The 13,643-nt window shown below is 32.5% G+C and overlaps 1 pseudogene; it reads right to left on the bottom strand.

The window, feature by feature from the left end:
• On the bottom strand, positions 413 to 1,370 carry LOC109129451 (annotated as a pseudogene).

Here is a 13,643-nt window from a genome sequence, read left to right as displayed (position 1 = left end):
GGATAATTAACACACAAAACAAGAGAACACTCAGTTCGTTGACCCAGATTATACAGAAAATCCAATACAAATTATGTTCTATACACATTACCTACACACATACACATTAACAAAAGTATATAAAGAGAGCAACTTGGATTCCACAATATAAAGAACGATTAACAATATTGAAAACTATTATTAATATAAACTATCTCTTTCTCATGTATGTTAGAACTATTATTTGGTTTTATTATATATTAAATTGGGTTGTACTTCTTTGTTGCAGGCACTATCTCACATCTTGATTTCAGATCAGATTTATAATAGTGTAACTTATGGATAAGAAGGGGATTATATCGGAATATGCACGTAGAAGTAATCTAAAAACATATATCTAACACTCTCTACCACACAGATTTCTACACCAAACCTAAAACTTTACAATCACAGAGAAATAGACAAGAATTACAGCTACCTTAGAGCATAATGATCCACAGAGTTCAGGTGCCTTGTACCATCTTATGGCAACATAATCCTGGAACAAAAAAAAATGAAAGACAAAGAGAAAAAAATTCAAAAACACTGGAGAGATTACCAGATATGAATTAACAGTTGACGGCAAAATGTGTAGATAAGGGTGCATACCGTCCAAAAGATTGTTGTAGGTGTATCATTAAACGCCACTCTTGCTAATCCAAAGTCACAGACTTTCAACTTGCAGTTCACATTGGCCAAAATGTTCTTCGGTTTAAGATCACGATAGTAAACATTATCTGTGTATCCAGACAGAATCCAGTTAACAACAGAGTTTACCAATCACCGCAAAATCTGAGTAAGGGAAAAAGAAAAGATAAAGACTTTTCTCACCTATTTCAAAGCACGAAGAAAAAACTGATGGTGCTCGCGAGTCAAGTCATCATTAGCTTTGATGACTTAGTGAAGATCAGATTCCATAAGCTCAAACACAACGTATATATCTTTGAACTCTCTTTTGGAAGGTGGCAACATGATGCTTTTGATTTCAACGATATCAGGGTGCCTTAAGAGCCTAAGAAGCTTAACATCATGGAGGATACAAAGAGCATCAGAGACATGTTCAAAGACATCATTAATCTTCTTAATAGCAACTTTCTCTCAGTATGTGTTTCAATAGCTGCACAAACAACTCCATAGCTTCCTTTCCCAATAACTTCAAGAATCCTATAACGGTTAGCATCACCATACTCTGTGAAAAACTCCACCTCCTTCATGTTCTGTACAAATTAGTTCCCCAAAAAAACAAAGAAAAAAACAAAGAATCTTAAGATCTCTCCGATGAATTGCATTCACTAAAATGGGTACTCAGATTCAACAAAGAAACGAACCTTCTTCTCCTGAACTTGTTGCATCATCCTCTTCCCAGTAACCAAACCAAACAACACAAATTCATGATAGAAAGATGAACAAATCTTTCAACAACAAAAGGAAACCAATAGCACTCAATAACCTTTATCGTCTTTTCTCCTCCAAAAACAATCAAAATTTTAAAAACCCCTTTCAGTGATCTCGATAAAGATTGCAAATAAACAAAAAAATATTTGAGAGTAAATCAAAGAAAATGGCGATTCTTCGATTTACACAAAATCCCAGAAACCAAAACCCGATCGAGATTTTAATTTTGATTTTAATTTACTTAGAGAAAAAACCCTAGATTCTCTCACAAGAACTCCCCAAAAATCCAGACGGACTCAAAAGCGAAACAGAGAGAGATGAGAAAATCTAGAGATCTTCAAGATCTAGCGTATAAATGGCGAGGAAGAAAGGGAAAAATTGAGCATGTTCCTTTCTTTAGTTCTGTCCATCTAGGAGTAAAAGATCTGATGTGTATTAATTGTTATAATTTGATTGGTTAGCTATTTTTGTTGATGTGTCAGCTTCTGCTTCATTACAAAAGTTGAGGTGTTAGTAGCTGGTGAAAAACAAGGAAGTTTTATTTTATTGATACAATGATTAGTTTATTAGCTACGAAACTTGATTAGGACCAGATGTGGCAGATAAGGGATAAGAGGTATAGAGGTCAAAAATACGACAATTCCTGGAAACCTAACTCCCCATCCCCTTGAGATACTCTCAAAAATATTATATTGTTTAACATGGCTTTACCTTGTTGTATGTTTTATAAATTTGGTTATCCTAGAGAACATTAGAATGATGAGATAAAGCATCAATATTTTAGTTTATGATACGCTATTTTGTGACAGCGGTAAAAATTTGAGTTTCAAAAACTGCGGATTATTTAATAAGAAGGTGCAGCAACAGGAATCATCACCACGTGCAGATAAAATACTCACATGTTAGCAGTAAGTCTCATCTATCTAAGGTTCAGCGTAAGACGTTTGAAACTTTGTGGTTGAAGTATGGTTTTGACTATTACTGTTCTTTTTCATTGTTTTTTTTTCTAAGCAGGAGCTCTTATAAACAAAAGAAGAATTAAATTTCTTATAACCAAAGGGATTCAACTCGGGATTCATATATTCATTAGGTTACTCGAACTCCCTCTCCTCTCATGTCTCTACTCTCTATCCCTGGCATATTTGGTGAAAACACTGAAGTGTCAGTTTATACAAACACAAAACACAACAAAACAAAAATCTGAATAAAAACATTAAACTCAACACAAAACACATAAAAACTTCAGGAAATAGACTACAAAAACACAAAACAGAACAAAAAAAGAGAAAACGAAAGCAAAACACTGAAAACATAAATTTCACGTGAAGAGAACAAAATTCATATAGGCAAAGCAAAAACTTCATGATCAGAGAACACAATTTCTCCATCCAATAATTTTAATGCAGATGACCAGCTATAGGGAAGCCTACAACAAAAGATGTATACGAGTGCAGGTATTGTCTTGATTCTTGACTACCATAGGTCATATATACCAAATGCTACGTTCCATTTTGGCATGTTACATTGCCTTATTGCCAAGCTTATCTTTTATAGTCTTCCAGTGATCCTTCAAGAGTTTTTTAGGTGATTAGTTGTAAATAATGTGGCCTTTCATTCAATTTATTTGCAGGAACAAAGATTATGTTTATATTCTAACCCTTCTTTTGAAAAGTTCAATCTTCAATATGACATTTAAAATTATGTGAATTAGATTTTTTCTAATGCTCTAGCTAGCATATATGAACTCTTTGACATTCTAGGTAGAGGGCTATATACACGTGATTGTAATAGATGTATGGGGAAATAGCTCCGCTTTACTGGTCGAGTACTAATTTTTACTTTCTTTTCCTGAATCTCTTATGATGGTATATGCTTGAATTGGACTATTCATTTTGTATGCCAGAATGACACATGATTGTGCTTAGCCAATGTTTAGGTGCTACTGATCCGAGAGCTGGCCACCAGGCACCATAATTGATGGGAAATTCTTTACGCGGTAATCATGTTAGACTTTCCTAATCATCTGGATATCATATCAATGTGAATTTATTGTCTTTAACCTCAAGCTTAACTACTCTAAGAGATGTGTGCCTATTGTCTTTACTTCTTGACAATAATATTTTGGCTTGTTGTAAAATACTCACTTACTGTAAATAATTTTTGGACTAGTAAAACTATTGTTGGACTTGTTGCAAATAATTTTCGGACATTAAAAGTACTCGCTTGCTGCAAATAATTCTTGGACTTGTTGTAAATAATTTTTTTACTTGTTGAATACTCACTTTTTGCTTGTGAGTATGACTCACAATATTGTGTGTGGCCTTAAACTTATTTGGAGATTACTCTCTAAGAACTCGTTATGGGGTCAGTGGGTGCACACCTATCTCATCCGTCAAATTTCTTTCTGGGAAGTTGGGGAATCATCCTATCAGGGGTCTTGAATGTGGCGAAAGTTGCTCAAGTTAAGGGAGTTAGCAAAACGGTTTCACTGTAAAGATATGAAAAATGGCCAGTTTACTTCCTTTTGGTATGATAGTTGGTCTACAATGGGACGGTTGCATGACACCTTTGGTAATAGAGGCTTTATTGATCTCGGGATCGCCAAACATGAAACTGTCAAATCTGCTATGCTACATGATCGAATCCGGCGGCATAGAGTGGACATTTAAAATGCAGTGGAAACGCAGATCGCAGGTGTCAAGGCTAAGTGAAAGCCTTATATAGTTGATGTGCATCTTTGGAGACACACAACTGGTCCCAAGAAAAAATTCTCAACTCGAGACACCTGGCTCCAACTGTGCTTAGTCAAACATGTACAAGACTGGGCAAAGGGTGTGTGGTTCCCTCAGACGACTCCAAAATTTGCATTTATGACATGGCTTGGAATGCAAAATAGACTCTCCACTGGTGACAGAATGTTGAACTGGAATTAGACTGTCGATACCTCCTGTTCTCTCTTCTCAGCACCCTTGGAAACACGATCTCATCTTTTGTTTGGAGTAAGCTCACCTATGGCTTTCTTGGGGTTCACTCAACTTCCGACTGGGAGCTCATAAAGACCCCCTCATCTCTGACTCAACACTTGACAAACATCCCCATTTGTTATTGCAATGTTCCCTTCAGGTTACACTTCACTCCATATGACAAGAACGAAATAACCATAGGCATGGTGAATCCCCTGTCTCCGCATTTGGCTACATCAACTAATCGACAGAACCACTCGGAACAAGATTCTACTCATTCAAGGTTCAGGGAATAGCACTTTTGAAGACCTCCTCTGGTCTACCACCAGAACATAATTCTTTTTTGCATTGGTCCTCATTAGAATGATTTAAAACTAGTTTTTACACTTGTTGTAAAAAGAAACCAGTGTTTTTGATGAATAAAATTTTACATACATTCAAAAAAAAAAAAGAGTATGACTGTATGAAAACACTAAAATATTTCGTACTTTTCAAACATGTTTATCTTTCACAATTCACGAGTACATGTTACCATTAAGATATGTATGACACCTTTAAAATTTGTAACATGTAGAAAAATTATTTATGCAGCATTTAATATTATTATTTTTGAATAAATAAAAAAAACTTAGAATAAAATGTAAAATTTATTTTAAAAAAATATGGTTTACAACAAGTGCAGTGTTTTTGTTTAACTTTTTACATGAAAACATTGTGTTTAAAAAATTGAGAGATTAATAGACTGGTGAGTTATCATGACGCAAGCCAAGTCAACATACAAGTATCATACTTGCCATCCCTTTGAAGTTTAATCGAGTATACCCTATTCCAAACGTGTTAATCTAGACATCGAACCAGCTGCCATGATGGAAGAGGTAATTCACCATGTCGTCTTCCATTTCTCTCCCCTCACAGTGAATGAATTGAAAGCTGAAGATGTACCTCAATAAGAATAGCCGATCATGCCCCAAAGATGTATCCAATAGCAGTGTGACTATACGGTGCCATACTGTTGTCAAACATGTTGAAAGAAGCTTGGATGCGAGCCTATACAAGACTTCTCTACAATAGCGTCACATGAAAAACATGTGATTCCGCGTTTTAACATATTATTGACAGAAGACACACATTGTATTTGCTCCTACATTCCAACTTAAATTCTATCTCCTGTTGATAGACGGTTTTGTATTGCAAGCCAATTAGCCAAGTGACAAAAGCATATTTGGGTGTCTCATGTGAGAACCATACACCTTTATACCAACCCCTCTTTAGATTTGGTATGCGAATTGCATCCCATGTTTCCTTGTGTTGAATGCCGCCTTATAACAGCCCATTTTTCCTTTCCAAAGCACTACATCATCAGTCAGTCCCAACCCTTGAGTACGGATACCATCAAGAATCAATTCCAGCTTATTTAATGACGTTGTGTGTGTGATAGACTCCTGGATGAGGATCTATGCCCAAGGACACACTTTGCAAGGTTTTGGAGAGGAATGGACGGAATGATGATGATGAATGAGTGTAAGATGCAGCAGAATGAAGAGATTATCGGCGGAGAAGGTGAAGGGGTGGAATTGCAGCGGATTGAAGGGGAAAATGAAGTGTACTTCTAAGAGAGATGGAGATCTCTTAGACTACATGCTTGATTATATCTTAGATATGACACAGTAAGAAATAAACAAGTTGAGAACATATTACACACTTCTCAGATCAAACAAGTAAAAAGAAAGTTTTTGATTAAAATGTTTGATGGTTTGCAAATGAGAAATACATGGTCTTTAAATAGAGAAGGGAGGAAGAAGGAGAAGAGGAGAGAAGAGAAGAGCATGCAAGAGGTCGAGCTCATGCAAGGTCATGCAAGAGTCCTCACTCATGCAAGCTCATGCACAATGTCTAGGAAATTACAAAAGCATTAAATGTAAAAAAGATAGAGAAAATGGGCTAAGGTTTTGTTATGGGCTTTATACCACGACTTGGGCTGGAAAAGGGGTCTTGAAAATGTTACTTAGGCCTCATTAAAAACTTTGTCAAGAAAACCCAATGGGACAAAACTTGACAAGGGAAAGAGAGTGCCTAAGCAACACTTTACCCTTTACCGAGCACCTTGAACTGTGAGCATTGTCCAAGTGGTTTGAGTCACGTCTTCCTGCTTCTTGGCCAGCTCCTTAATTAGTCCATTGATAGCTTGGTTGAACCTCATGTATCTTGATCTTGTTAAAGGACCCGCCAGAACGATCAACGCTTCCTCCGATGCTTCCTCCAGTACAAGCTGCTCCTCCGGTGCTTCATCTGGTTCAAGCTGTTCTTCCAATGCTTCTTCTGGTTCAAGATGCTCCTAATGTCTATCTTCTTTGGTGGAGCTGTCCATGGTGCCTTCTTCTTCTATGATTTGCCATAGCATCAACCATTGTTACGTGGAGAGGAAGTCCCATGTCAATAAAAAACATTTTTAGGAAATTTTTTGGCAGTTTTCATCTTTGAGAAAAAAATTTACTTTTGATTATAAAATTCGAATATCTCTAATTATTCCTACTACTCATTACTTCAATCTCGAAAGCCAACACAATAGAATTTGATGTTAATTCATGCTAATGTATAGAACATAGATTTGCTTTAAGCAACAGCAACGGAAAAATGATCTGGCCAGTTAAAATCAGGATCATATCCCCAATCGAAAAGACGAACCAGTACACACACTGAAAGAGGGACCGAACGACCCCGTTCTTATATTTTCTGAATGTTGTTAATGCAAATGTTTTTATATATATTCTTGTCAGTTTTTTTTATAATGATGATATATTGTTAGTTTTGTAAGCGAGATCGCTTAAATAAACCAAAATAACAAAAGTTATGGATCAAGATTTAAAGATTTCTAATAAACACAAAACATTGTAACAGTGATACCAGTAATCTCATTTATTTTATAATGATGATTTGTTAGTTATAATGTTTGTGTGTTTATTAGTTTTCTATACTAAATTTCGATTTAACTTGAAATACGACTCATCTACTATTTGGCCATCATCTAATCGTTATTGTAGTTTCACAAATAATCATGTGAAAGAAAACCCCACAGAAATACTCTTACATGTTTCTTTGAACTCTCGATTCTTTTCGTATATGCCAAGTCATGTTCGAAAACAAAAGATTACGTGTATTGTTTACTACTAGTATATTATTCTGGAATTCATTATACATAAATGAAGTGAAAATGGTGGGGCTTCGCGTTAAGAGTTAAGACCCACCAGCCGACCTGACCATGTCCTACTCAGCTTACACATGTTTCCATGTGACCTCACCACTTCTTTTAATCCCATTTTATTTTCTTCTTTTTCTTATGAAAATACTGTAATAAAATTGCCCTCTCGTACAAAAAAAAAAAAGAATTAATTTATTTTTGTAGACATCTAAGTTGTAATCTTTTTGTTCCTCATACCGAAGATAGTACTATGCTTTCATCATCTAACTCCAACATCTGAAATACAATCTGTCTCTTTTCCATGCTCGTGTTACATTGTTTACAAATTTACACGTAATAATATTAAAAGGAAAAAGATCCATTTGCTAAACCATTTACACTACGTCAAGTCCATTTCAACACTATATGAACTTTAAAAATTGGCAAAAACTTTTAAACTCTCAAAAGTTCTGTCATGTCCTGTAAAATATGTTTAGTTACAAATTCAAGTACGGTTAGTTTGGTTGATTAGAAACCTTCAATTTGGGCACACACCAAAGAAATGTTATTTTTGTTAAACTTATTTCACGAACGTTTTGGAACTTGTTTTTCTTGTTCTCAAAAGTTTATTCTACATTTTAAAGTTTGGGATTCTAATAACACAAAGACATAATAACAGTAATATCAGTAATCTATCAATTGTATAATACTTTATATAGATACAAGTAGGATTAGAAAGTGTCGTGCAACGGATCTGAAGATAACATGTGAGCTTAGTTTTGACTTAACGGTTGCACAACGTTTGACCTATCATAAGAATTTCCCATTGGTCAAAGAATCTCTGAAGTCTCAAAAAAAGAAGAAGTTCTGAAGTAAAATTATTTTCAGTGTCCCCCTTTCTTTTTTAGTAATTTAAGGACAATCTCACATGACCATTTTTCCATGTAACACACTCTTATTTAATTATTCGATTCTATTTACTTTCGCGACATGTCTAATCAAACCAACTACTGTATACTAGTAAAAGGTAAAAAAAATTATGAAACTTACAACGTTCCACTGGTTCATATTATTCAATAAACAAAAATAATTAAATGCACATTTTTATGGTTTTGTTTAATGCTCTGAGTAAAATATAAATTTTGGTGATCATTATGCCATTATGTGGATCCAAGAGGGAGAATCTACTATCGAAGATAGATATTGATTATTGAGCCTCAACAGTCACAGAGGAAATATATCCAACATTCATAGATAAAAATAAAATTAAAAAAACAATGACATGAATAATTAAATAGATTAGTTTTGGTGTTACTTCAAATTTTAAATCTTAGATAACTATTAGGTTCAGTCTAATTAGTGTTAAAATTCGTATGATCGTCAGGGTCATATGATCTGTAAACAATAATGTGGTCAAACCAAAGGTAAAGTTCCTGACAAAATACATTAAAATAAATTAATTGAGAAATTTGAAATGTTTGACCAGTCAAATAAACCATTAAGCTACAGTTTAAGACAATGAAGTGGAAACATAAGTGACCAGTGTGTGCGTTATTAACGTACATATTTGTGCATTGATATTATTGCTTTGTGTTTCGACGACAACAAACTTGCTTAATGTATATATAAGCTTCCCACAAATTATTTCTATATTTGGATCTGCGAAAACTCACATGGGCGAGGTCAGCGTTGTGAATCAGTGAGATGCTGTTTCTGCCTTTGTAAACCATTACTTTGTGAAGATCTATTGCTTGTTTAAACCGGACTAATCATTAATTTTAAAATCAAATCCACTTTTTATACTTCATAAAATTTTAACTAAGTTAATTATTATGACTATGAGAAAGACACTTTTTAATGTTTTTGTGAGGACTTTATAGAATTCAAGTCGTATAACAAATTAAACAAAAATTTCGGTTTGGTTTAGAACTTAGAAATTATTATCAGAGTTTTACAAGTTTTTTTAATAATTATCTTTATCTACAAAAATATTGAAAGTAAATGTTTCCAAAATACATAAGTTTGTAGTTTCATCTTTTTTTTTTATGTGGTAATTTTACTGAATTTATTCTCATAAATGCAATTCAAAAACAACTAGTTTGAAACAATCAATATCATAATATCTTAACTTTTAATATTGATATATGCAAAAAAAAAAAAAATTGTTTTTATATAACAAAGTATGATTCAAGCTTTTATCACCGACTAATCCCAACATGATGAGTGTAACCGTCGAGTAGACCATTCACCAAATTTTATTAGACCTAAAATATACTCCCTCTGATTTATTTATAGTTGTCATTCTAAAATAAAAAATTTATTCTCCAATACTTGTGGTTTTAGAATTCTAATGCATATGTTTGGTAAAAATATTAATTTTTCCAACTATATATATATATATATATATATATACTGTACAATTAATTACTCCAGTTTTGTAATATTATGAGATTTGAAATGAGTCGTGCTTCTAACTTCTCAGTGTACCATTATGTTACTAGTTAATTGATCAAACGTAAATACATGATTGTTGTTAATTTTAATTTTTAAAATAATTTTGGATGAATTATATATGTCCGTACTAACACACATAAATATAACGTATGATATAATATTGTGTTACTGTATATACTTAACAAACGATTTGTTCTTTCACACGAGTTTGAATATTAGTCAAAATGAATGGAAAAAAAAAGCCTTTGCACAAAAAAAAAATGAAGTCAAAATGAATAAGAATTGAGTGATATATAGATCAAATTACAGTTGATTTTTTTAGGGTGTTTAGGGTTTAATCAAGAAAATATATGAAAGATAGAAAATACAAATCAAAAATGGGGACAACGTAATGTGGGTTCTTTTTGTGCGTAAATCCAGGCTGGTTTGAAGACATGAGTGAAAAAAACATGTAGAATAAATTTAGACCAAACCTGTCTACTCTTCCTATCTTTTAAAATCATTATCATAAGCAAACGCCTATCTTTCCATCCCCCTTTGCCTCTTCTATCCAACCCCCACACAATAATATACCTTTATTTTCTTCTTGAATATAAAACATTAGTTTCCAATATTTTAAAATAATGGCCTTACAATTATTGTAGACAACATTGGTTCTAAACGGGTGATGAATGGGTATACGATTTCGTCAAGTTTTCAAGTTTTAGAAATTTAATTGTTACTACCTTTTTTCAACCATTCACAACATTTTCAATTAAAAAAAAAAAGTTGTATATGTTATCTTTTTCTTTTGAAATTGAATTTCTTTTTCCAAATTGCTTTTTTCAATCTTAGGACACAAGACCATATGTTATATATTGGCAAATTACAATATCTGATTATATCCCGAGAAAGGGATAACAAGCAAGTTCCACAACTCCTCAAAAAAATCGGATAGGAATCTAGTCAATATTGGTGATTTAGTTTCTTGAAGAAATCCAAAACTTTCACCACTGAAAATGCGATGAATTTTTTGATTTGGTAACAACGGACGAAAATTCAACAAAATCGAATTTTTGTCAATAACGACAAAAACAACTGGGAAAACCACGATAAGGAACTTATTTAGGATTCACGAAAACTTCATGTTGTTAGAAATCATAACAACGCCGCAACAAGTTCTAATGTTCATTATCGCCTTTGTTTGGCGAGTCTTTATACTCTGCCTCAAACTTGACTCTCGCTGCCCATGCAACATTGTTGCGATAAGAAAAAACAGATCTAAATTTACTTATTTTTCTCATATTTCTTCCTCGACGGCTGAAAACCCTTGCGTAAATTATGAAGTATTAGTATTTTGCTGCTACCATTTTCAACTGTTCACAACATTTTTATTATAAAAAAATTAGTTGAATATATATATTTCTTCTGAAAAAAAAAAAATTTCCAAGTTGTTTTTTCTAATCTTAAGATACAAGACTATATATAAATGATATGTTGGTAAATTAAAACTCCAGATAATCGTTTACTAAATTACATATTCAAGAGTTTATCAGGATAATAAAGTCGAGAGAAGGATAGCTAAAAAATTCTACAACTCCTCACTAAAATGAATATTTTCAATTTTCTATATATAAAAATATATTTTTTGTATATTTTACATATTTTGTGTTAAATTAAAAATGGAGTTATATTTGATTTTTCAAATAGTTTTTTAAAATTTGTGAAAATCTTAAAACATAAGTCTTTTTCATTTGAAACAGAATTCTCTCTACTGGATCTTCTATACTCGTTTGTATGATTCATTTCAAGAAATTTTAACTCTACTACTTTCTTTTTTTGTCAACAGTTTGAAGTCTAAAATTAATTATGAAAAAGCCACTTTTATTAGTGGTATTTGTAGATTTTGCCAGTTTGGCTAAAATCTTATAAATTTGCCATTTTTTCAAGATTTTTAAACATAATTTTACACATTATGTTTGGGGTTTTTTTGGTTCATTTTATTCATAGAGTTAAGTATTTTTTATAAAGTATGTTTTTAGCAAAAAAAAATCAAAAATATATATATATATATATATATTGAAGTGAAAAGCGGCAAATCTAAAATATTAAAGAAAATGGCAGATTCAAAATAATTGGAATAAAAAGTGGTAAAATCCATAATAATCCCTTTAAGTCTACTAGATAGACCTAGACCATTATATTTTTAACTATTATATTCCTCCTCCACATTATTTCTTGTGATTCCTGTCCCACTGTGGCAATAATATATAGGAGATACATATTATTTCAATCATATAAATTAATAGGAAGAAACATATGCGTACATATATATACACACTGATATGAAAAGCAATACCGATAAATTTTCTCGTGCTCCATGTTGGGATCTCTCTCTCTCATGTGACGACTTTAAATGAAGATTATAATTGTGCATATATCTATACTATATATAGAGATGTATGTCTTACTAATAATATTTATGTAATACATTATACATGCATATAAACGTACGACATTGGTTCCTCCAACATTAATGGCAGATCTCAAGAAGAGGATTTCGACAATGTGTAGATCTTGTGGTGGTAGTAAGAATAAGACCTTGAGTTCAAGAAGATCCAACCAATCCAAATTTGCCACCTTAGATATGAAATAATTCACTTTAAAGATACATACGTCGGAATCTCTCTAGCTAATACAAATTCCATTAATCAAAGCATTAACTATATCGTCAACGCTAAGTAAGAAAGCCCACATCCCCAAACCTTGTGGATTCTGTATACCCCCAAAAAAACTAATTGCCATTTGCCGTATATAAAAAGGAAATGGTAAGGTATTCACAATTTTTTCATTGATACTGTTTATCATAAATTTTCTATCAAAACATGCATATATATCCTTACTACTTAAAAAGTTAAACTAGAGAAGATGCTGACAAAAAAAAAATTAAATTAAAAGTGACGAATTATCATAGATGTTACCGTAAATAGTGTAAAAAGATGTTAAGTACACCACCTTTTGAGATTTAATTTTCTAGGATAAAGAACTTTTTGAAAACCACAAATTTTACTTTTCGGAAACCACTTAATTTGTTCAACGTTTCAATATATATATAGTAACGAGGTACTAATTTACAAGCTAATCAGACTAATTAANTTTTTTTTTTTTTTTTTTTTTGGGGGCAGAATCTTTAATCATAGTTGAACCAAAATAGTTCTATAAGACATAAGAAATCTAGATAATGTAAATAAAAGTGGGACACTAAATAGTTCCTAACTCGATGGAAAAATGTGCATACCTCATGACGAGCTAATTAAGATATTAAACTATAATAACAAAAAAATTATTTTTTCCAGTGATTGTTTTTGCCATCGTTGTTATCTCAATTGATTTATTTAGAAGTATTACTAAAGAAGCACCATATATAATAAGCAAAGAGACACTCTCACTTCCTCTGCTTCTCTCTCTCTCTCTCTGAATCACTTTCTTCTTCGAGTTCAATCACCACAAACTTACAATCAAATACAAAAGAAATACACTTAAAGACTCCATTCATCTGAATCTGAATCCGAATCACTCTGCAGAAGCATACATTTATTGATGGAGGAGAAGTGGAAGCTGTCGAAGAAAGAGACAACAGCTTCTTCTTCTTCTTC

Source organism: Camelina sativa, chromosome 16 (assembly GCF_000633955.1).
Source record: "Camelina sativa cultivar DH55 chromosome 16, Cs, whole genome shotgun sequence".
NCBI lineage: Eukaryota > Viridiplantae > Streptophyta > Magnoliopsida > Brassicales > Brassicaceae > Camelina > Camelina sativa.
The sequence above is the reverse complement of the archived record's forward strand: the minus strand, read 5'-3'. Positions and strand labels throughout refer to the sequence as shown.